General features: G+C 41.4%; 1 long non-coding RNA gene across 1 annotated transcript in view; it reads right to left on the bottom strand.

The window, feature by feature from the left end:
* Positions 1-1,394: 1,394 nt before the first annotated feature.
* The window catches only part of LOC114799999 (uncharacterized), a 44,533-nt gene continuing 24,249 nt past the window's right edge, over positions 1,395-21,678 (bottom strand). Inside the window, exons 2-3 of the long non-coding RNA XR_003751309.1 lie at positions 15,122-15,215; positions 1,395-1,406 (exon numbers count right to left, since the gene is read on the bottom strand). This is a non-coding gene — a long non-coding RNA (uncharacterized LOC114799999). The remainder of the gene's footprint in view (positions 1,407-15,121; positions 15,216-21,678) is intronic.

Raw genomic sequence — 21,678 nt, 5'->3', positions numbered from 1 at the left:
TGCCATTTCAAAAACAGAGTATGTGGAGTGCAAGTGTACTTTTTTAGTTGAATTTTATACACTTACACATCACAGCAAAGTATTTACGGTAGATCAAGCCTTATTGTGCATTATGGCAATTTACCTTTGTTCATGAAGCACGATTTAATATTACTGGTTCACAAACAACACAAGATTCAACATCTTTTTTTGCCAGCATATTCTCCCTTCCTGAATCCAATAGATTCATTGCAGAAACAGGTTTGAGGCATTATTTAGAAGTGATCTCAATAGTGTGTACTTCTAATTTTTTTGCGTACTTGTATTTGATGCCTGTGGTGTAATTTACTGTAGATGTATGACTATATGGTTTTTGACCTGAATAGTGGAAGTAGTCGAGCGAACAGTTAAGGATTTGTGTTTAGAGATTTCAGAAATTGAGTGTTTTAGTAAATAAGAAAAACCTGTAAAAGGATTAATGATTTAAAGAATCTTGCATTACTCACTAATGTTAACATTGTAATTAACTTCATGCCTGTTGCTAAATGTTGTTTTTTTACATGCAATAAAATGTGATGGAAATAATGTTTCAACTTCCCATCTCACACTGTACTAGTATGTTTGACGCATTGCATATGTCAGTCTTTTCACATTTTATATCTTATTCTTTCCATTGGTTTCTGTAAGTTCTTCGGTCTTCCAGATCATGCTCTTATATCTTTTGGAAATGAATTTTTGGACCGCTGCTATATACAGTGGCGGTGTAATGAAAGCAGAAGCAGACACAACTGGGTCTGATAGCCCAGAGCCAGTAGGATAATGACTGAATGATAATTTTCCTGACATATTACCAAACTAACATCATTACTTGTAATTTTTCATGACATAGCTATTTTAATCTACAATCAAAGATGTAAAAAAATGAATAACTGTCTCATTTCCTGTTTCACATGCAGTGCAATGATAAAAGTTTAGATAACTTTTCCCTTTGGGATCAACAATTATTGTGACAAACTGGGGCAATCGGTAGTCTAAAAGAATAGAGACACATTCTGGCAAAACACAATTCATTTCTTAATATTGGGAATTTGATTGTAGAATGATAGATGAATACATTTAAATAATTGATCTGGCTGTTAACTATACAGTTATTTGTGTTATTTTTCCTATACATTTGACATAGTCCACCCGCTTGGATCTTTTGAGTGTGTTGAATAAAGGCTGCAGAGTGAGAGCGCATGATTCGTCCTGGCATTTGATTAGAAGGACGAGTGGGGGACCTTGGCAGGTAATCAGAGCTAAAGCCCTTTCCTAATATTGCAGCTTGTGCTAAAAGAAGACCCCACCTGCTGGGCGTCTCTCCAGAGACCGGGCTGTGGTTCATCGCTGTGCCGCTCTCTGCCCATCTGCATGCCTTCGCCAACCAGCTGCCATTGTCATCAAAGGCAGACAACATGCATTAGGAGGGCAATGGACACACACACAAACCACAAACATCACACATCCTCCGAGCTGAAAGAGCAATTCTGTTAAACCACCAGGGATCAGGACGCACAGATGGCCGACAAAAATCCACGACTGGAACACAGCACCGGCATCCTGTGTTTGGCCAAGTCACAGCACAGAAGTCTCCCATCAGGTGTCTGCACAAGACCATGTGTTTATCGACAGAAGCTTACAACACAACATAGCTCGTTTGCTGGTGCAAATCTCTCTTTGCATTTTGTAAAGTGTAAGTGACTTACAATGTCCTGTTCCCCTCCTGCTAAACCCTCTCCTCGCATGATTGTAATTAAAGATAGGGACGTGCGCCGGTTTCCTCGAGAAAATAATTCCGCAGTGAGGTGGGGAGTCTGGCTTGCCACAGGGACCACACAGGGCCAGACTGGTGGTGGAGATGTACCCAGGTCTCCACAGCCGCCCCCAAGGGTCCTTATAAGCGATTAGACAGCGAAAGAGAGAGGCTTTGCGTGACATGCGTGTTCAAACGAGGGATTATAAGGCATGGAAGAAAGAAAAATCGTTCTTTTTTTTTTTTTTAGGTTTTGTGTCTATAATTTAAAATGCTGAGCAGGTGCATGAAGAAAGCCACGCCACCATGTCTATGAGGAGGGTGGGAGAGAAGCACTACCAGAATTCTGCATGTTCTCTCCAACAATAAATGGAAAGTAAGGTTGGCTCATATTTGGAACAACCCTAGCGGAAAACTGTTGAATATTGCAATGCTTACATAATCAGATTTTTTTTTTTCTTTTGCAGAAAGGCATCCATTTTATGAGCCGTGTAAAAAGTCAACTGGGCATTAAATCCAGAATGTGTGATTTATGGGTGCCAATTCTTCATTCTGCATTTTTTAAAATCTTTTTGTCGTCTGAAGTCAAATGCAGCTTATTATTTTGAGAGCTTTTACAGAGAAAATACTTTTTCGTTGTTGTTCTCCTTTCTTTATGAGGTAGAAAAACATCTGCTTTTTCAAAATCTCCAGATATGGGTGTTTTGCATAAAACCCATTATCACCAAAGTATTTATATGGTCTTCAAAAAAACTGATTCAATTTGCGTGTTATTCTCCGAGAAATTAACAGTTTTTTTATTTCAAACCTTTTTTTAATAAATGGGTGTATTCAGAGAATAGGTGTAAATTTCCTCTGCAACATATTCATTTTGTAACCCTGGAAGACCTTCATAGACACATGTACCATAGGTCAGTTTTTGAATGCTGGTTCTAGATGTTGAATTTAAACAAATGACGGCATGATTATGGCATGTAAGTGAATATGGCCGGTGAAGTGAAAAACATTGACCTGCATTGTCTGAGCCAATAGAAGAGCTACGGTAGCTAAAATTGCTGATAGAAATGTGACAGAATCCACTTGCAGTTTGTTGCTGGAGACAGGGTTCTGGGTGTTCATGCTGACCTGTGTCCATCAGTAATAGCACCTACAAAACGGGCACCTGAGAACCTGAGAATCCGAATTGGCTCACGAAGCAGGGAGCTGGTCTGATTATTCACATTTTGCATCTTTTGCATCATGAGTGTGTGTTAGTTGTATGTCAGTCATGTTTGTTGCCAGTCACCAGACACATTTGTTCCATTTCAGTTATTATGAAGAAATATTAATAGGTTAATATAAAAAGATAAATAAACAAATGAAAAATAAACAAATTAAAATGACATATTTCAAGTTGGCCCAGGGTCTATGTTAAGGATCTGAGACCTCGCACTTCTGATAATGCATTTTTAATACAGCTTCACTCAAGGCAAGCACAAATCATTGAAAAAATAAATAATAAGAGCAGAGCTCTGCCCTTCCCCCAAAATGAAATTGCAGACTGTCTAAAAAGTGCTTTATGTCTACCAGCATTTTTGAAATCATTACACTGAAAAAATACAGCACTTTAAAAGCATGCTGCTGAATTATATATTCTTTGATGTGCAACGCATCCGCTTTGTCAGCTGTCCTTGTGGAAGAAAATGGGCTCGGTATGAAACATGCTTCTTCATAAAATAAGAATACAGCTCTGTTATCATCTTACTTTGAGGAATAATTCTTTGAAACAATTATTTGAAATATTTTAATAATTATAAGAAGTATTTCATTATTTTTCTGAATAATGAAATATGAACCATAGTTGTCAAAAGAACTATATTTCATTTATTATTTTTTGGACATTTTAAACACATCCAAATCACACATAAGGGCTATTGGGGAACCATACAAAAAAGGAAGAGAGAGTAGGAGTGCTGACCTGAGATTATGATTTATAAGTCATTGGTTCTCACAATACATTCATCTTCTATTGGCGACGAACAGTAAAAACAACACCAACAAAAACTGCTTGCAGCAGACCAAATGAACGCATATAAATGTATCTAATCATTTTGTGAATTAAAAAAATGGATACTTAAATGTATCCGAAGGAGTCCATTGTCTGGTGAATGTTATAGTCAGTAAGGCTGTAAATATTGTTAATAGGAAACAAATACTGGGTCAGTTGGCTGCAGCAAAATCTATGAGCCCCTTTTGAATTCGCAGGGAACTTCCACTCTGACATTCCCATAAGGCATCAGCCATGTTACAATAGAAACAGCCGCTGGATGCACTCTGAAGCTGATTGGCTAAAGCTTATTAGAATGAGTCCATTTCACAGACTGGCCAGCTCCTGTCTTAGCTCATTTTGCTCAATTGAAATTTTCAGGTCTTTATCCGTAACAACCTTGGTGACGCCCTCTCCGCTGGACGGATTAATTCCACATTTTCATGATCATTTCTCTTTACCATCTGGCAAGGGTGTGACAGATCATCTGATCTCATTTAATATGATATCAGATGCTCAGAATATGAAAAGCAAGGAACCAAATGAGTGTATTACTTAAATGACCTTTCCTTTGCATGTCTTCTCTCATGGGCAAATCACTATAAGGAATGATACACGATAGTCTTGTATTGTAAAAATTAACATTAGCTTTTGTGTTCACCTCTGCTAGATTTGGATTGAGAAAAGGATCAGCCTGTTTTGCATTTACAGTGACCTCCACTGATTTAATTATAAATCCCATTGCCAGGGATGAAACAGAAACGAAACAGGGACAGAACAGAACCCTCACTTTCTTTTATTAATAACAAGAAGTCTTGTCTGCTGTTGCCAGGATCTGGTCCGGAAGGGGACACTCCGGGTTCAGACCGGAGTTTCATGTTCGGCCTGTGTTTCCATGATTTTTGATTGTTTTCCCTGTGCCTGCATGTATAAATCTGCCCTGTTTGTGTTTGTACTCCATCAGGTTGTTGTTGTTGATGTTCACACTGTTGTGTGCTTTGTGTAATAATCCCCTGTATCATGAATCATGTGTATGCACCCACACATCTTTTTTCCTCTACTGCTGTATTAATATTCCACTTGCCTTCTCCTCCACCTCCATGTGATTTAATTTAAAAGGAATATCATTCTTTCAGCCCATTTCATTTTTTTCCCCCAAGCTGATCCAACAGAACAGTTGGGAATACAAGCAACCTCTAATCCCTTCCATAAGTGGCCAGATCTTCTACCGTACAAGGTACATATTAATCTTCCAAACGTGATTTTGCTTTTATACCACAGTAAATGCAAATGAGCCTATTTAATGATGTTTAAATGTCACACTTTGTCTTTGTGAACATTCATTTTCTGGCCATTTGTGGGCTGATATGCATTTATGCTTTAGGCAAAAACAAGTAAGGCAATATGGGCACTGTGCAATATTTAATTCCAACAGTGTGGCTGTAAAAGGCTTTTCTGCATTTTACTGCTTTAATGGACAATTTTCTTTTTTTCTACTTGCCTCTAATTAATCTAATTTCAAAAGTAGAGTTAGTCGAGTCTGGCTATTTGCTGCATATGCTATCATAGTTACAGGGTCAATCTGGGACACATCGTGGTCCTTTGTTGACCATCAAGAAAATATTAAAATCAATTTGACTTTTAACTGTTCTCTGGTAGTTCCGAAAGATCCAAAATTAAACGTCTTGAACTGACAGTCCTACCTGTAAGGAAATTATAGCTCATAGAAGCATTTGTCATCTTGTAACTCTGTGGCTGAGGTGAGTCAACAATGTGCAGCAGGAACCAGGGAAACATCACACATTTGGGTTTTAGAGGATAAGAAACCATATACCCAAGTCTAATCTCAGTAGGAGTTTGCCGAGGGCTTATGGGAGATTCTGGAGGATTCTGTGATCAGCCTAAGCTTTTTTGTCCTGAACACTGGGCGCTATCACTGATGTGAACCTAAAACTGCACACCCCCCACCCTGAGAACCGCTATCTAGAGTGCAAAGCGTGATGGCTGCAGAGTAATGTTATGGTATGTATCTCCGCCTGAGGGACTTGAAAGCTCATAAAAACAGAGGGCAAAATGGATGGCCCAAGGTAAAGAGAAATCTTGGAAGACAAAATGCTGCAGTCTGCAAGAGGACCTGCACCTTTGCGGAAAATTAATCTTTTGTTGGTACAGTGGACCAAAACATACAGCAAAAGCAATATTGGAATGGTTTAAAGAGGAAAAAAATATCAATGCGCTAGCAAGCCAGACAAAAAGTCAATGTACTTCAAGGGCCCAATTTATATGGGTGTCAGGCCTATACTTAAATGACCTTAAAAACTGCCCAAAGTAAAATACAGCCTGAAGTTTGTTGAAACATTTGTAAAATGTGCTGCATCTCTGTATCATAAGAGCCATACCAATTGAAAACAATGGCAGATTTAGGGACAAGGCTTGAAGTCAAAATGCAATTTGATGTCATTTTTGTTGAGAAAATGCTGACATGCCGATAGTCACACCAACAAACAGTAACATGCCAACAGTGCACCCAGCCACAACCCCATTTAAACAACACCAGTATAAAAACCACTTGAAAACTGGAAATTCACAGAAAGAAAGACCACACCAACCGGGCATAGACATTTGGTAGAATTAGATTTATTTAAGACTTCTGGTATTGCAGAGGCTGTGTGGAGGGCTTAAGTGAAAATAATGTCGGTTGAAATTTTAAACAAAATCACTATTGCTTTAAATCCTAAAAATCTTTTCTCATGGACACAGTGGTAGAAATGAGGTAATGTCAATGCACAAAATGGTTCAATAAAGGGCAAAAATATTACAATTCAATGCATGTTTAATTCTAATGCATGCAAATGAGTGAAATGTTCTTATTAGAACCACTGGGTGTTCTGTGTGGCTCTTGTCCATCCACTGCAGCTCCAAACAGAGAATAGGAGCTTGGAATAAGTAATGCAAAACAGCTCAGGAATCTTAGGTAGAAGAGGAGAATACACTCCTGCTGAGCCTGCTAATGAGTTTAACTTCAGAGCTCAGACATTGTCCTCCCTATGCACATATTAATTTCATGCAAATGGATGCTTGCAGTGGCGCCAACATGGTCCCCTGCTATTTCATTTTGCTCTTATCGCAAACAAACATTGGTGTGGGGGTTCGTCTGGTGCCCTCACACATCCCTCAGGTTCTGTTGTCTTGTCCCTCCTACTGGTGAGATAACCATAAAGGGCCAGGCTTCTCCAGCCCACTTATGGGTTTCACCTTCAAAAGTCCATGCCCCCCTACCAGGTTTAGAAGACTTGGCCTGGATATCGGCACATAGTCGCCCTAATCAGTTTGTAATTTAAACCACTTAAGGACTGAGCTATTCAAATCGATGGCTTTTGTTTGTGGTTCCTGGACAACTCCCCACTTCTTAGTAATGGCCCGTGGACGATGGATGGATCCTGGACCAACTGCAATCCTTGATCAATATCTTACAAAAGACATTGGATTTCTCGAAGCTTGCGAGCCGGAGTAGCTCTTTTGATTGGGTGTGGGATGAGTATGGGGGTTTATTGGGCTATTTGGAGTCTAAAAGCATATAACTTCACGGGTTCGCCTGAAGGCCCTGAACACTCCTCAGGGAAAAGCATGGTGCAGAGTCCACGTGCCTCCGTAGGGGGGTGAGTGAGAGATTTTTTTTGGCTGTAGAAATGAATCAGCAATGGCAACCCACTCAGAGAAAACAATGTCCTAGGAATTGCTTGGCATTGATTTTCAACCCTGCCAACAACAAAAGCAAACATACCATTCTCTTTCTGGCCCCGCCGGCGTTTTAGCCTCGCGCCTGTGCGGGGATAGTGCAAACACCACCTTATAATGAATATGGAAATGGTAACAAGAAACATATCTCTGCTCTGGACACTCTAAAGACCTTTTATTTGTTCTCTCAAACTGAAGGCCACAGGCTTTCCTAAAACAGCAAGTTTATGGTTCCATTTTACAAGACAGTAACTGCAGCTTTACTGCGGTAATTTATAGTAGCTGTAAAAGATTTATGACCGGCTGAAAGAATGTATATTGTATATGCTACATTTCCGCACACCTCTCGTGCTACAGATGTTGCCATAGAGATTGTTCGCCCCGCATTCCGTCAGAAGTTCCTCCTTGAAAAAAAATGAGGATCCACCAATGTTTTTTCCTCAAAGCATGCCGCACATCAGCCCTCCGCTAAAAAGAGATCACTGCCATAACTTGTTTAGCCTATCACCATCGGGGCGAAATTGCTGTCGGATGGAATGCGCTCGGCTTCAGTTAGACCCAGCTCCCCTTATAAATGTGTGAATCCGTTCTTTTCTCACAATTCTCCGCGAGTCACCGCAGATTAGGCCCAGCGGAGGAGAGGAGCAGATACCGGGAGTCAGCGTCGGCCATGCCTCAGTAACCAGGGGCAGACCACTGAACTGCGCTCACACACACATCTTCATTCCCAAAACAGGAAGGGAATGGGAAATAACTGCATTTTTTTAGTTTTCCTCTCATGCAGGTCAATTGATGATGCTGTGTGCGTGTTTGTATTCACCTAATGATTAAATGAATGAATAAATGCCTTTTTTTTGTCAATATACACATGAACGATGAGATTAAAAGCAACTCATCTAGTGCAGACATGTATGTAGGACATAACACAAGAAAAAGAGACTAGTGCAATAGGCTCTGTGGCGCGATCTTAAATACACATTATTTAAATATTCCATAGCAATGATGGTCATATACAATAAATAGTTGATTGTGGACAATGAAAATAATAATGTTGCACAATAATTTAAGTATTATTGAATGTTCCACAACTGATGAATGGAAGGAATTTCCAAAGAAGTTGTCTAAGCGTTATGAGCGTTCCGAATGGTAATGACTTTTGGGGAAAAGGTCGGTACTGTGCTCCTGAAGTGAAACAATGTTCTCCTTGGTTTTATTGGTATTCAAAGCCAGGTTGTTCTTTGAGCACCAGACTGCCAAACTGCCATCATTTATACAGGTTCAATTTGAAAAAGCCATCTTTTATTTACTAGTTTCTTATTTATTCCCTTGAAGAACATTTTAGTGGGTAACATTTCTTTGTGAGCCAGATGACCACAAAGTTGCAGATTCAAATCCCACTTCATGCTGTGTTTCTGGGCACTATTTTTAAACTGGTGATAAGCACAGTACCAGTTTGCTAGTGTTTAATATCATCCAGAATTCTGGAATGAGATTCTGCTGCACTGACCTGGATAGTCAGGCTAAGAAAACCCTCATAGCCCACCCTGCTTTCATTCTGTAAATAAATAAAAGTACCAAGACCTTGTAACACACTTAAATTGAGTAGTGCACTTGCCCCAACAAAAATGTACTGACATGATGATTACATCTAAATTATTCACAAATAGCTACTATATTTGCTGCTATATTTATACATTTCCCACTTCAAAGCCATAGGACAAAACAGCGACTTTAAAGCTGTTATATACACTTCATTTTCACATCATGTGAATACCACTCACCCTGGAGAGCATTTCTGAGATGTGATTGACTCAAACAGGCCACTAATGGGGTGGTGACACATGGAAGACACGTGTTTCCTCACTCTACTCTACTCTACTAACAGGTCTGGGATTGACGGACTCTTCAACTTCTGACTGAGGCGTCAAATTCAGTCCAGCAGGTCTGTCATGCTGGGACAGCCGTCAGTATCCATGGCTTCACATCACTTGTTATTTTAGTTTAAATATTGCCTTGTGTTTGAGTATGTTTTAGATAGACATAGATATGTAGATATGTATGATTAAACTAGGAGGCCCATTTGAAAAAAAACCTGCAATGTGTAAAGTCTATATTTCCCATTAGAATGTACATTTGTACATTTGAAATTGCTTAAAATGTTAAATTTGGATGCTAGACAAATAGGACAAGGTCATACGGCATTATATCGTGACCATAAAATAAACATACATCTGAAGAAGTTATGTCATTTCACATTAGCAGCATAAAGAAATTGTTTTAAAAAATAAAATAAAACAGCGCCATCGTTTATTTACTGTTGTCTTATATATTCCGTTGAAGATCAGTTTAGTGGGTAACATACTTGTTTATGAAGCAGATGACCACAAAGTTGCAGATTCAAATCCCACCTCATGCTGTGTTTCTGGGCCCAGTACCAGTTCGCTAGTGTTTAAATCATCCAGAATGAGAAGATAAATTGCGTGAGATCATCGTCTGGATCCTCCCACCGGCTTTCTACACACGGACACATAGTGTCCTTTTTTTCTCCTCTTTGAAACGCAAGAACTCACAAATGCTTCTATTGTTCATTTATGTAAATCCTGAGGACACTTTACCTTAAACTAGTGAACAAGCTTTATCCATTTCCGTTTTTAATAAAAAATCTGATTTGGTTGTGCTACATCTAAAGACATGAATGGGCCTGCAAGGTGCAGAGCATAAACTCTGATCCCAACCTGCTCCCTGGTCACAGAAACCGGCAGATGATATTTTCCTAATCCACTTTTGCCTTAATAGAGGTCAGGTTAGAGATTATAATCTGCACAGTGATGAGATGTTTTGTCCTACAAAAACGTATTTATTTATTCTTTTTTTTATGAAACGTTGCTGTTATTGTTGTTGTGATTTGCTGCGTTGCTTTAATTTGCTTGCAATCCTGAGCTGAATCTAGGCCAGGCGGCCTGGGAAAACAAGCAAAGGAACGTTCCTCGTCACTAGCCAGGTAATGCATTTCTTCCTGTCCACAGCCGCGGGGGGGTCCCGCTGCACTAATAAAATAGTCTCTTACAAAGGGAGAACAAACCCTTTACACTCACACAACTCTAAATTAATATCAGTGTTAGCATCTATAAATGTTCTTATCTTTTTTCTTGTAATATGCTCAGGACCGGCTTATCATAAATCAGACGATACGTTGCATTTAATAATCTGTTAAAAGTCCCATGCAGTGCTGCTTGTGAAATTGGACATTTTTATGCCGCTCCTAACCTCTATTGATTCGCCGAGGTCAAATAACGAATTTGAATTCCCGTGTTATTTTGAGCCACCAATGCCATGAATGAATTAGGTTGACGAATCTGTTTGTGCAAAGGGTCGAGAAGGCATTTGATTTTGATTCTCAAGGGCATCTGACTACGCCCCCCCCCCCCCTTCTTCCATTACCCAGAGTGCATCAGCATGTCATTACACAGCACACGGAGAGTGCACCAGATCAGAGCGATGGCTCCCATAACGGTGCAGGTTAGGATTGTAAATCCAGGAGTAAGTTCAGAATTCAATTGCCACAAAAGTCAGATAGGGGGAGGAAAAAAAAAAAGAAGATAAGTCCCTCGGAGCGCTCTTCCCAGCTGTGGCTCATTAAAATTATGGACACACGCTCTGGCTGTGGAAGCTGTGATTCTGCCCATGTTTGATATAATAAGATGAGTTTAGTGGGTGGAATGGGGAAGGATGGACCCTTCATCCTCTCCTTTGCCCTTCACAGATTTGTGCATCAGTGAGCAAGGCAATCTGGGAGGTGTGTGCCGAGACTGTGTACTCAGATGCTGCTGCCAGGGGCAGGTGTCCCATGTTGTTGCACCAGAGTTCACCCACGCAGCGCTGCTTGGACGGGCTGGGTGGGGTGCTGGGATTCTCACACCGCTGACAGGCCGGAAATGGGCACGGGTCTCGAGTGTGCACACACCTTCGCTCAGTGAGCCAGACGGGGTTGAATGTCTTCCTCTTGCATCAGAAAACATTGGCTGGATTTTTTTTTCAGAGAGTGCTAGAAGAGGGGTGCCTTAAAAAATAACCTCAGAGCCAAAATGCAGCAGCCCACTAAATTAATTTTCTTTCACGGGTGGATTTAGCAGTATTGAAATGTCATTGAGAACCTAAATGAGGTTTTCTAAACACTATTGTGATGCCCTTTTCTGGCCTCTGGAGGGCGCCATCATTATGTGTTTGAATAATTACCCACATCATTGCCCTTACTCTCACCCTATACATCAGGGGTCACTATCCAGCTCTGCACAGCGTTGACCTTTGCGTGTTCCACCACACCTGGTTTTCTTATAAACTGGCTGCTAATGAGTAGAGAAGTTGAATTCGGTGTTGTAAACAAAGCTAAACCCCCAAAAAACGTGCAGCACCAGGTTTGGTGACCCCTGCTACATATATTCTCCTTGTCCTTTGTTCCCTGCCTCACAACCTCAGTGTGTAAATGTGTCTGAAATGAGCATTTTTCTTTTTTATTAACTTGCCACGTTTCACTCTCTCTCTCATTCAATTAGGTTTGATATTTGCACTATTATGTTTCACATGCACCCACAACCTGCTTGTGCAAATAATAATCACACGACTTATTTTTTGTTGAGAATTGATGTATGTTAACTTCATATTGTCAGCACTCCTCAGCGGACACTCCAGCTCTGCTAATTATTCTGTGATGAGTTACCTGGTGGCTGCGGAGGTTCAGTACTGTGGCAAACAAAGGACTGGCTGACAGCAGAACACAAGGAGCTCCTGAAATCCCAACTAATTGGGAGAATCCACGTGGCTGCCAGAGCAAGGGGGCGAGAAGGGAGTGAATTGGCGTTAGTGCTTCCGTTCATGCTTGTACTTCACTATTTGGGGCTGTCTTGATTCAGGGGCTGAATCCTGCTGCACTCTCGTCAGGTTGTTAATTAGCCTACGGATAATTATATAGCGTCTCCAGCCGCCACATTTTTTAACATTGGGCATCACCCCTGAAAATTCTGCCATGATGAACAATTTCAAAGGAGAGTTCTCTTATTGAATGAACAGGTGATTCCAAAGAGCATTCTTCAGATGAAATTGCATGCTTTTCCATGTTATGTTTCCCACTGTTCCTGTTTGGCCTGGGAAATGAAGGTGGCCACATTGCTGAAGGACCCTTTGAATTGGAATGGCCTTACCAGACTGCTAACGTCACATCCGGTCTCTAAGGCATTCAGAGACACACCCAATTTCTTAATCCAGTTTGGTAGCCTCTCAGTTTTGAGAAATCGTAATGGACAGGATGTTGGTAAAATAGATACCTAAGGAACGTTTCATTGGTCTCTTTTACCAACCTGTTGTCTGTTATGATGAACTGTAATTTTTCTGTATGATTTATGAATAATATAATCCTGATTGCCTTACTGCTCAGTCCCTAACAAATTGTTGCTTTTTTGTACACCACACAACCTAAGACGTACTACTAAACTAGCTGTTTTCTAAAAATAGATTTTCATCGAACAGCTATGAGCAGATAAGAACAGTCTATAATGAAAACACTAATGTGTCCTTTTAATTTATTCCCATGTGCAGTCGTTAATGAATGGCTTGCCTTCCTAATGTCTCTAAAGATCAATAAAAAAACTTAACAGAAGCCCCACTGGCTGGCGTATTAACTGGTGGTCCGAGATTAACTGCGCCCACCGCACAACTTGTTCATTAGTGTTCACCTTCAGACGCTGCGGATGCAACTTTATTGCACCCCCACTCCTGTAGTGCCACATTGCCACTCGTTGCATGCAAACCGCAATGCACCATTCTGCCAAGCAGGACATGCAACGCAGCAAGGGCACAGACAGCAACCCCCACCCCCCACCCCTCTCTCTCTCCCCCTCTCTCCTTCTGTCCCTCCATCATCAAAAAGAGCGCTGAGTCACTCCCACATGGTCCTCCCAGCAGCCTCCACTCGCTGATCAGGTTTCATTACCGCCGCAGTTCCAACCTCTGTCCCTCGGAATCTCAATGAGCTTCCCGTGAGCTTCGGAGGTCTCCGTAAGCCCACTCCTGCCATCACCCTGACCTTTCTCTGAACCCAGAAGGAAGCTACAGGGTTACAGTCTGTCCAGAAAAAAAAAAAGAAAAACAAAATGCAGAAAGAAAAAGCCTCAGGCCACGGACTTGTCATGCATCCTGTGCTCACCAGGTCACCAAGAAACCCCACCCCCAAGAATCTCTATTGTGCCTTAAAAGCATGGTCCCTAGCAGGAGATCGCTCTGTGGCATTTCCTGCAGATCAGTGGGTCTGTGATCCTTCAGCTCAGCAGCGGTGCAGTGTGGCTGTGTGTGATCACAAAGCTCTTCTCATAACATACTCCATTATGATGCACTTGCTGTGCTTCACAGTGACAATCACTTTCTTCCCTGCACAGTCCTAGTTCTGTGTGTGTGTGTGTGTGTGTGCGCGCGAGCACCCTATGAGTGATGAGTGAGTCCGAGACAAGACCCTGTCATGTGCAGCAGGGGAGGCTGGGCCGTCAGACAGTAGGGAAGATGCAGATGCATTCAAAATTCCAAATCATAACAGAACTGTATGTAACATAGGTAATTGAAGCGCAACAGTATACAATAAGATCGGAGGAAATTTGCAGGACACATATTTGCAAATATATAAATTCATATTGCCAGTTCATTATAGTGCAGCCTGATGAGGATCTGTGAGACTGGTTTTTATTGTCTGAAGACCATAACTGAGTACCATAATCACTTGGTAACAAGCCTCATTCCAACAATGATTCAAATTAAAAAGAAAATTTGAAGGTATGTCCCACATGACCACTTGAGGGGGGAAAAAATAATTATCTGCTTCTCTCTTTTGTATGGGATAAATATTTTAGACGTGAACGTTCTAAGAGGGATTGTTGGATTATCAGTCTTTTAACAGCATCTGCTAAATTGCACTGCATCAAATAGACTTTAAAGGTCTGCTTATTAAGCAAAAGATGAAGACTTAAACAAAAATGTTTGCTGAGCATTCAAGTACATAAGAGAATGAACTGAATAAAAAGGCTTGTGAGGTCTTGTCTGAAATATTCTTATTTGTATTCCATGCAATACAAAAGGTAAATTGATGGATGAGAATTTGCTGCCCTCTGCTGTGTAGTCTGTGCAAATTTAGACGTTGTATCCAGGGATTTTATACATTTATTTTAAAAAATCAAGTTAAAAGAATAAATATGTAGAAACCTTTTTGGTTTGAGTCTCATTTGTCCCTTAAGAGGATCATCTTTATTATATAAAGAATACAGAATAAAGTTCGATTTGCGCACAGTATTTTGTAAATATGTGAACGTGTGACGTTAGGGGGGCATTTGATGTCCATGCTCCCTATACAAAAAAAAAGGAAATTTTTGAAATTGAAATTGACAATGGAAAATAAATGTACAGTAGTACAGTCCAGATTCTGAACAGTTTCAATGTATGTTTTTTTTTTTCCTGTTGAGCACAGATTCATTCCAGGATGTAATGAGAGGGACATCACTGAATGAATGAAGATTGTTGAAATTATGTAAACCATGTTATATGTTCACCTGATTTTAACATCTGTGGTAGATTTTCTGTCTCCACCACATCATCAGAACATTAGATGAGGGAACATTTTTGGAAGAATGGTGTCCATCCCACCTGTAGAGAAAAACAACCGTGAGAATCTATGAAGAAAGAAGAAGAAAGTGAAGTGATTGTCACATGTGATACACAGCAGCACAGCACAAATGAAATTTGTCCTCTGCATTTAACCCATCACCTTGAGTGAGCAGTGGGCAGCCATGACAGGCACCCAGGGAGCAGTGTGGATTGGGATTCGAACCGTCAACCTGCTGATTATGGGGCCGCTTCCTTAACTGCTAGGCCACAGTGAGCACTGAGCGTTCTGGATGATTCTGGAGTATCCATCCTTTCATACACTACCAGGCAAACTGTTTGAATGCACCTACTCTGTGGTTAGGGAGACTAAAAGGGAGCCCTTTTGAAGAATCCAAGAAGTGGTGGCCAAGTGGGGCAGTGGTGGCCTAGTGGTTAAATGCAAAAGTCAATGCAAAAGTCAATCCTAATCCTGCACCTACAATCTTTAACAATCTGTAACAATCTTCATCAGTGAATAAAATGTATGAAATTACTCATATGGAGGATCTGCACTGACTGTGTCTCTTCCGAAGCTTAAAAATAGATTTTGGACCATGATCATTTACAATCTGGTTTGCCTTGCCAAGATTGTGAATGCCTTGATAATGATGAGCTGGATCAAGTTTCTGGGGTGGTAAAAACAATATGCTGATGCTGGACACAGGATCCTAAGGTTGTAGTCAAACACACACAGTAGCACAAGGCAAATTTGAAAAACGTTTTTTTCTTTCACTGTTGACACATATCAGAGATGTGAGGATTGAATATAGGCCACCATCTGAAGAGAAAAAAAAACATCTCATCATGGGATTGTGATAAACTGGTGTCATGAATACAATAATAATCAGCCTGACACACTGGTTTTTGACGGCAGCCACGAGAGGGCAGTTTGTCACAAGCTAGTGTCAGAAATTCTGTTTTCTCGGGTCAGACCAGGGAAATAACTAATGACTGCGGGCTCCCCAAGTGGAAGTCACAGTATGAGTGGAAATGGAATTACATGTGACCAGCATGTGGGGATCTCTATATCTCGGTTTCTAGGGGAAATGCAGTGCACACTAATACAGGCAACTCCAATTTAAACATTATAAATGTGTAAAAAAATAAATGTGTTAAAAAGACTGCCACTCACTACAAAATAATTGAATAATATATTAAATTTTTCCTATTCCTTTTCCTGAAACCTTGCTTACCACCTTTGTCTTTCAAAAAGGAATGATAATTACTATTATTACAATACTATTGTTATTATTAGTAGTATTTGTGTAATAGTAGTAACATATATACATCAGTTTACAGCAATAAGTGGCAAATCAGACAATAAGTGGCAAAACAGCATTCCATTTTATCAATGTGCACAATAAAAAAAAGACAAGATTTAAATGTTCAGAATGAAGACCACACAACATGATTCACTCTCATCTGCCAGTTTTAGTGCTAAAAGTATCTGGATATGAGCTTGATTCTGATCATTAAAATTGCATATTTTATCTGAACATCAGTAAAAGCATGTAAGAATTAACATGCTGAATTAACATTTTGGTTGATGGTTCGGCTGCAGCCAGCCTCGAGGTTTCTTTTCTGAGTCGGTGTCCCCAACTTCCCACTTTGCAAAAGGTCTGTTTTATTTACAGGCGGTCGGCAGTTTCCAGACTGGCTGCGGGCCCACAGCCCACACATCAGATGTATCACCTGAACGATTCTGACACCACAATCTTACAGAAGTGCCTTTAAATTACATTACCTTCTGATGCATAACAATCCCAAGTGCTGAATTTGAATCAGTGTTTGTTTAACTGGAAAATGTGTTATTTCACATTTGATTTATCATGCCAGAAGGTGAAAGGATGTTTCGTTTTACATTTGGAGGACATTAGGAATAGATTTGTCTCATTGTGAATAATAGATTTCATTCATGAGTGAGGAGAGCAGGTTTATTAATTCAAAAATTCAATCAGCTTCGATGCCTCACTGGCTTAATGTGCGTTTTGCCTTTACAAACTCAGATCGGCAACGTTTGGAACAAAGGAAGACAGCTTTTTCGGTTCACAAGATTAAAAAAAATTATATTCACGGAGAAATGAGCAAGGAGTTAGTCCAGGTTGTGTCATTCTTGCATTGTGCACAAAAACAAAGCACAATTGCATCTGCAACCAACTGTGTTTCATCACTGACAAAAGGGCACCTGCTTCGAAAATTGTTTTATGGAGAGGCAGGGGTTGAAACATACAGAGCCCCCATCATCTAAGCAGTTTTCCCGTTGCCGTTTTTTTTATTAGAGTGTGCATTCGAGGCTGATGAGATTCCCTGCCATCTCGGTTCAACCCAAGCCGAGCCGAATATGCATAATGTTGTATAAAAATGTGAGAAGGGGCAGCCTCTGCTGCGATGTGGAGGTGTTTTCAAGCCTCCAGGTTCGGATTTTAAAAGCGCAACCCACTGCTTTTTCCATTTTCTCAGCGCCCAGCTGGCTCTCCCACCACTCCAAGCAGCCACTTAACCTCCCCGGGCCTCAGTGACACCGACAAAGCCAGACGCGGGCTGAGTAGAGGAGGAAGTCGCACTCCCCCGGTGGAAAAGGAAATGAAACTCACAACTCATTTGTAATCAGGTGCACATGTGGAAGCGGCGTTCCGACTGGAAAAAAATGCGAATTAAACCTGCTCCTCTGGCTCAGAGGAAAGTGTTTCGGGCCTCGCTATCAAAGCAGCAGTGCATGAGATTTAGGGAGATCTGCTAACAGTAATGGAATGTTGAATTCATAAATATGTTTTTCATTAGTGTAACTATAAAGCTTTGTATTTTCATAAAGCTCGGGACTCATTCCAGAGATGAAGGAGTGAAGGGTGCATTTTCATTTCCCACAACATAAAGCAATTAACAAAATGGTTCAAGAAAGCGATGTCATCTTTTATTCAGGGTCTAGATATGATTCCACTAGGGTTGAGCTAATAGGCAAGGACTGACCATGGGTGGGGCACTAGGTCGCTGCAGGGCTACGCATTATTCTTACACTGCTGATCATTACACTGCTGGCCCTACTGCCACTAGGACATACTGGCATCAGCTCTCTGTAACAGGTCTTCAGATCAGGAGTTCCTTGAGTGGAATATTATGGAGTGTAACTGGAGGCTCAGTGGCGGTTGCGAGTTTGAATCCTGGCTCGGACCTTGTGTGCAGAGATTGCATACTCTCCCCATGCTAGTGCAGGTTTCCTGCGAGTTCTCCGGTTTCCACCCCGCAGAAATGGCAAGTCTGAATTTCCATATGTGTGAGTGTTATTGTGTGTGTGTGTTTAACACTAGAACTCCCAGAGAGGGGCCATTTGGCCCGGTTGTTTTTACATGGGGCCAAATGTTTTTTTACATGTTTTTTATGGGGGGATGGGGAGTGACACATTGCAATGGGCCATCCATTTACAAATGAATGGGAGCCAACTCTCGGTGATTGAGTTCAAATCAAAGGGCCATTTGACCTACTTCTGGTAGGGCTGAGAGGCGTCAGAAAAAGCCTTGACCTGGGTGAGTCCTCACTCTGTGCCCACTATCCTGGGATGGACTCCAGCAGCCATGACCCTGAGTAACAGAACTGAGCGGTTATGGTAAGAGAGTGAGAAGACACTGGAGGCCTTCTAATGATGTTGAACAAACCATTCACTTCTACACAGGGAACTCATGAAAATGACCAAAAGCTTCAGCACACTTCTGGAACACCTGCAGACAATTCGTTTCAGATGGATTGTTTCTAATAATGACAGATTATGAATTATGTCAGCAGTGTTGAAATGTGATGTGTTGATAAGACTGTATAAAACCATGACCGCACAGGGTATTTTACCCACTGCTGTGTATTAACATTAGTAAACTCCATAAGAAGCCATCAATGCTCATGGACACACATAATAATAATAATGAAAGTGAAAGTGAAGTGAATGTCATTGTGAGACACTGCAGCACAGCACACGGTGACACAATGAAATGTGTCCTCTGCTTTTAACCCATCGCCCTTAGTGAGCAGTGGGCAGCCATGACAGGCACCCGGGGAGCAGTGTGTGGGGACAGTGCTTTGTTCAGTGGTTCCTCATTGGCAGCCTTCTGATTATGGGGTCGCTTCCTTAACCGCTAGGCCATCTCTGCCCCGGTAATATTTGTTTAAATTAATTATCTAGATTAACCAAATACCCGACCCATACCGAGAGAAACATAACACAAACATAATTTGCCTAGAATCCCACAATTCTTAAGCCCATCCCTGGACATATCTAGCTAATGTCTCAAATCTGGCCAAAATGCCCAACTAGCAGATGGCAACAACTAATTTCCAGGTGCTTCAGGTAGGTGTTCTAACCAGGAGGGCCGCTGCTGCTGCTTTGAGCCCTGACCTGAAATAAATGATCTACTTAATCCATAGCAACTGTGTGAGCCCCTCTAGCACAGGAAACGGCAATGATACAGACACGACATTAAAGTGGCCTGCACACCAACGATTGTTTCTTCAAGCACCCTACCAAATAAGGGGCCGTCTACAAACTCCTGTTTGGAAACTAATCCAAACTCATATTTTTTAAATAAATCCAATCATCCCTTCAAGCATGGAGTCAAACCAACTATCAATTACAGAAACTAACATCCCTCAAACAGCAAGGCCAACTTTTGGGTTTAATGTAGGTCCCTCCTGGTCCCTTTCACAAGTGCCTTATAATGGTCTTGCTAATAAGACAGTGGTGTGGTAAATAGGCTTGGGGTCTGAATCCCACAATTAAAAATCCTGCTACCACTGAGCCTCCTTGCTGCTCCAGGGGAGCGTGGAAGCTGCAATTAGTGAATGTAAGTCACCGTATAAGAGCATCATTTAACTGAGTGCATGTAATATGCTGGCATCAAGCTGTTGAGCATCAGAATAAAATCACATTTTGAGCATCTCTAGGAAGCTCATACCATCACTGTGGTTCTGTACCTATTGACTGAGGATGCAGTCAATGGTTTATTTAATTTTTTTCTACTTTGGCAAATTTAATCACTTTCAGCCATATTAAACTCTCCACCTGAGCTACGTCCCTCTCATCCTTCACTGTGAGCACGGGAGCTTTCTCATTTGACATACGAATAAAAAGGCGAGGATATGGTTGCTATAGAAACTAGCGACGTCTCCATCTCTCACTCCGCAGAGGTGGGGGTTTCTCTCCAGGAATCAAAATGAGTGACGGAGCACACACAATATTTAATATTTCACCGTTGGTCAACACATATAGGACAACAAGTTAATCACATCACAGCACGACAAGCCGATTTTTGTTTTTTTTTCCCCTGGACCGAGAATTTTTCAGGTCAGTGAAGATCAAGACGAAGCTGCTTTCTCACAGGGAAAGGGCGAGGGTGGCTACATGCCGGCAAGAATCCGCGTCGAGTGTGTGGTCACTAGGAAAGGTTATTATGAGAGAGGGTCGCTGGAGTGGAGTTGCTGCTATTTCTCCATTTCGGGCCATTGGCGTCACCTTGCTCAAATGCTTTCACTTAACATGTCAGAGCCTGCAGGGAGAAGTCATCTCCGCTCACGTCTGCCATCGCACTCCTGCCGTTGCCCCATGGCCCTGGCAAAAGGCCGGAGTGCTTAAAGATTTTCCACGGCCGGCCTGCGAACCAAGACAGATATGGATTTCTTCAGTTTTTTTCAAGTATGGTTTTGTAGCGTACGGGATTAAAGGTTCCAACATGATATTTTTTTTGCTTTTATATCGGTCTTAGTGTTAACCTAATACTGTATCTGAAGTCTCTTTCCGAAATTCAGCCGTGGTGCACAATTACAGCCACTTTAAGCCAGTCCAACAACGAGATTTCCTCAGTACGCGCCGTTTCTGTGTGTCTCGTTTTAAATGCTGGTAAGGAGGAGAGCGGCCTATAGAAGCGAGAAGGCATTCGCAGAAATGATGTCATCAACACCATTCACCAACCGCAATATTTGGTACAACCAGGAAGTACTGTCAGCATTTTTCCAGAAAAAAAATTAAATGAACCCACTGGTTCTTCATCGTCTCGTGAGACGGAACTAAAAACACATTTGTGCTCATTTTTACATCTAATCACCGAGCAACTGCAATGCTTTGCACGTTTTCAAGCAATGATGGTTGGTGGAGTTACTTTTTTAGGTGAAATTAGACATAATCGGATCGGACCGACTGAGCTGCTGCTCTCTGAACGACCAAAGCACTCTTTACACCTTTCGCCATTTCTAGACAGTGCAGGTCCATAGACACGCTAGGGGAACTTGTATTAATGTTAAATACTCCCACAAAGTAAAATCTTCATAATAGGGGACCTTTAAAACTAATGGTGTTTGACACCACGGGCCCGGCACTTTGGATTCATTGGGCTCCGGCACACTGACATTTCCAAAGGTTGCCCTGCGTGCCGGTATTACCAACTGCTGCAGGACTGGTGACATGTCACAGCCCCCGGAGAGGCGG

The sequence above is a fragment of the Denticeps clupeoides genome, chromosome 11 (genome assembly GCF_900700375.1).
Source record: "Denticeps clupeoides chromosome 11, fDenClu1.1, whole genome shotgun sequence".
Lineage (NCBI taxonomy): Eukaryota > Metazoa > Chordata > Actinopteri > Clupeiformes > Denticipitidae > Denticeps > Denticeps clupeoides.
This window is presented reverse-complemented; position numbering and strand designations above follow the sequence as displayed.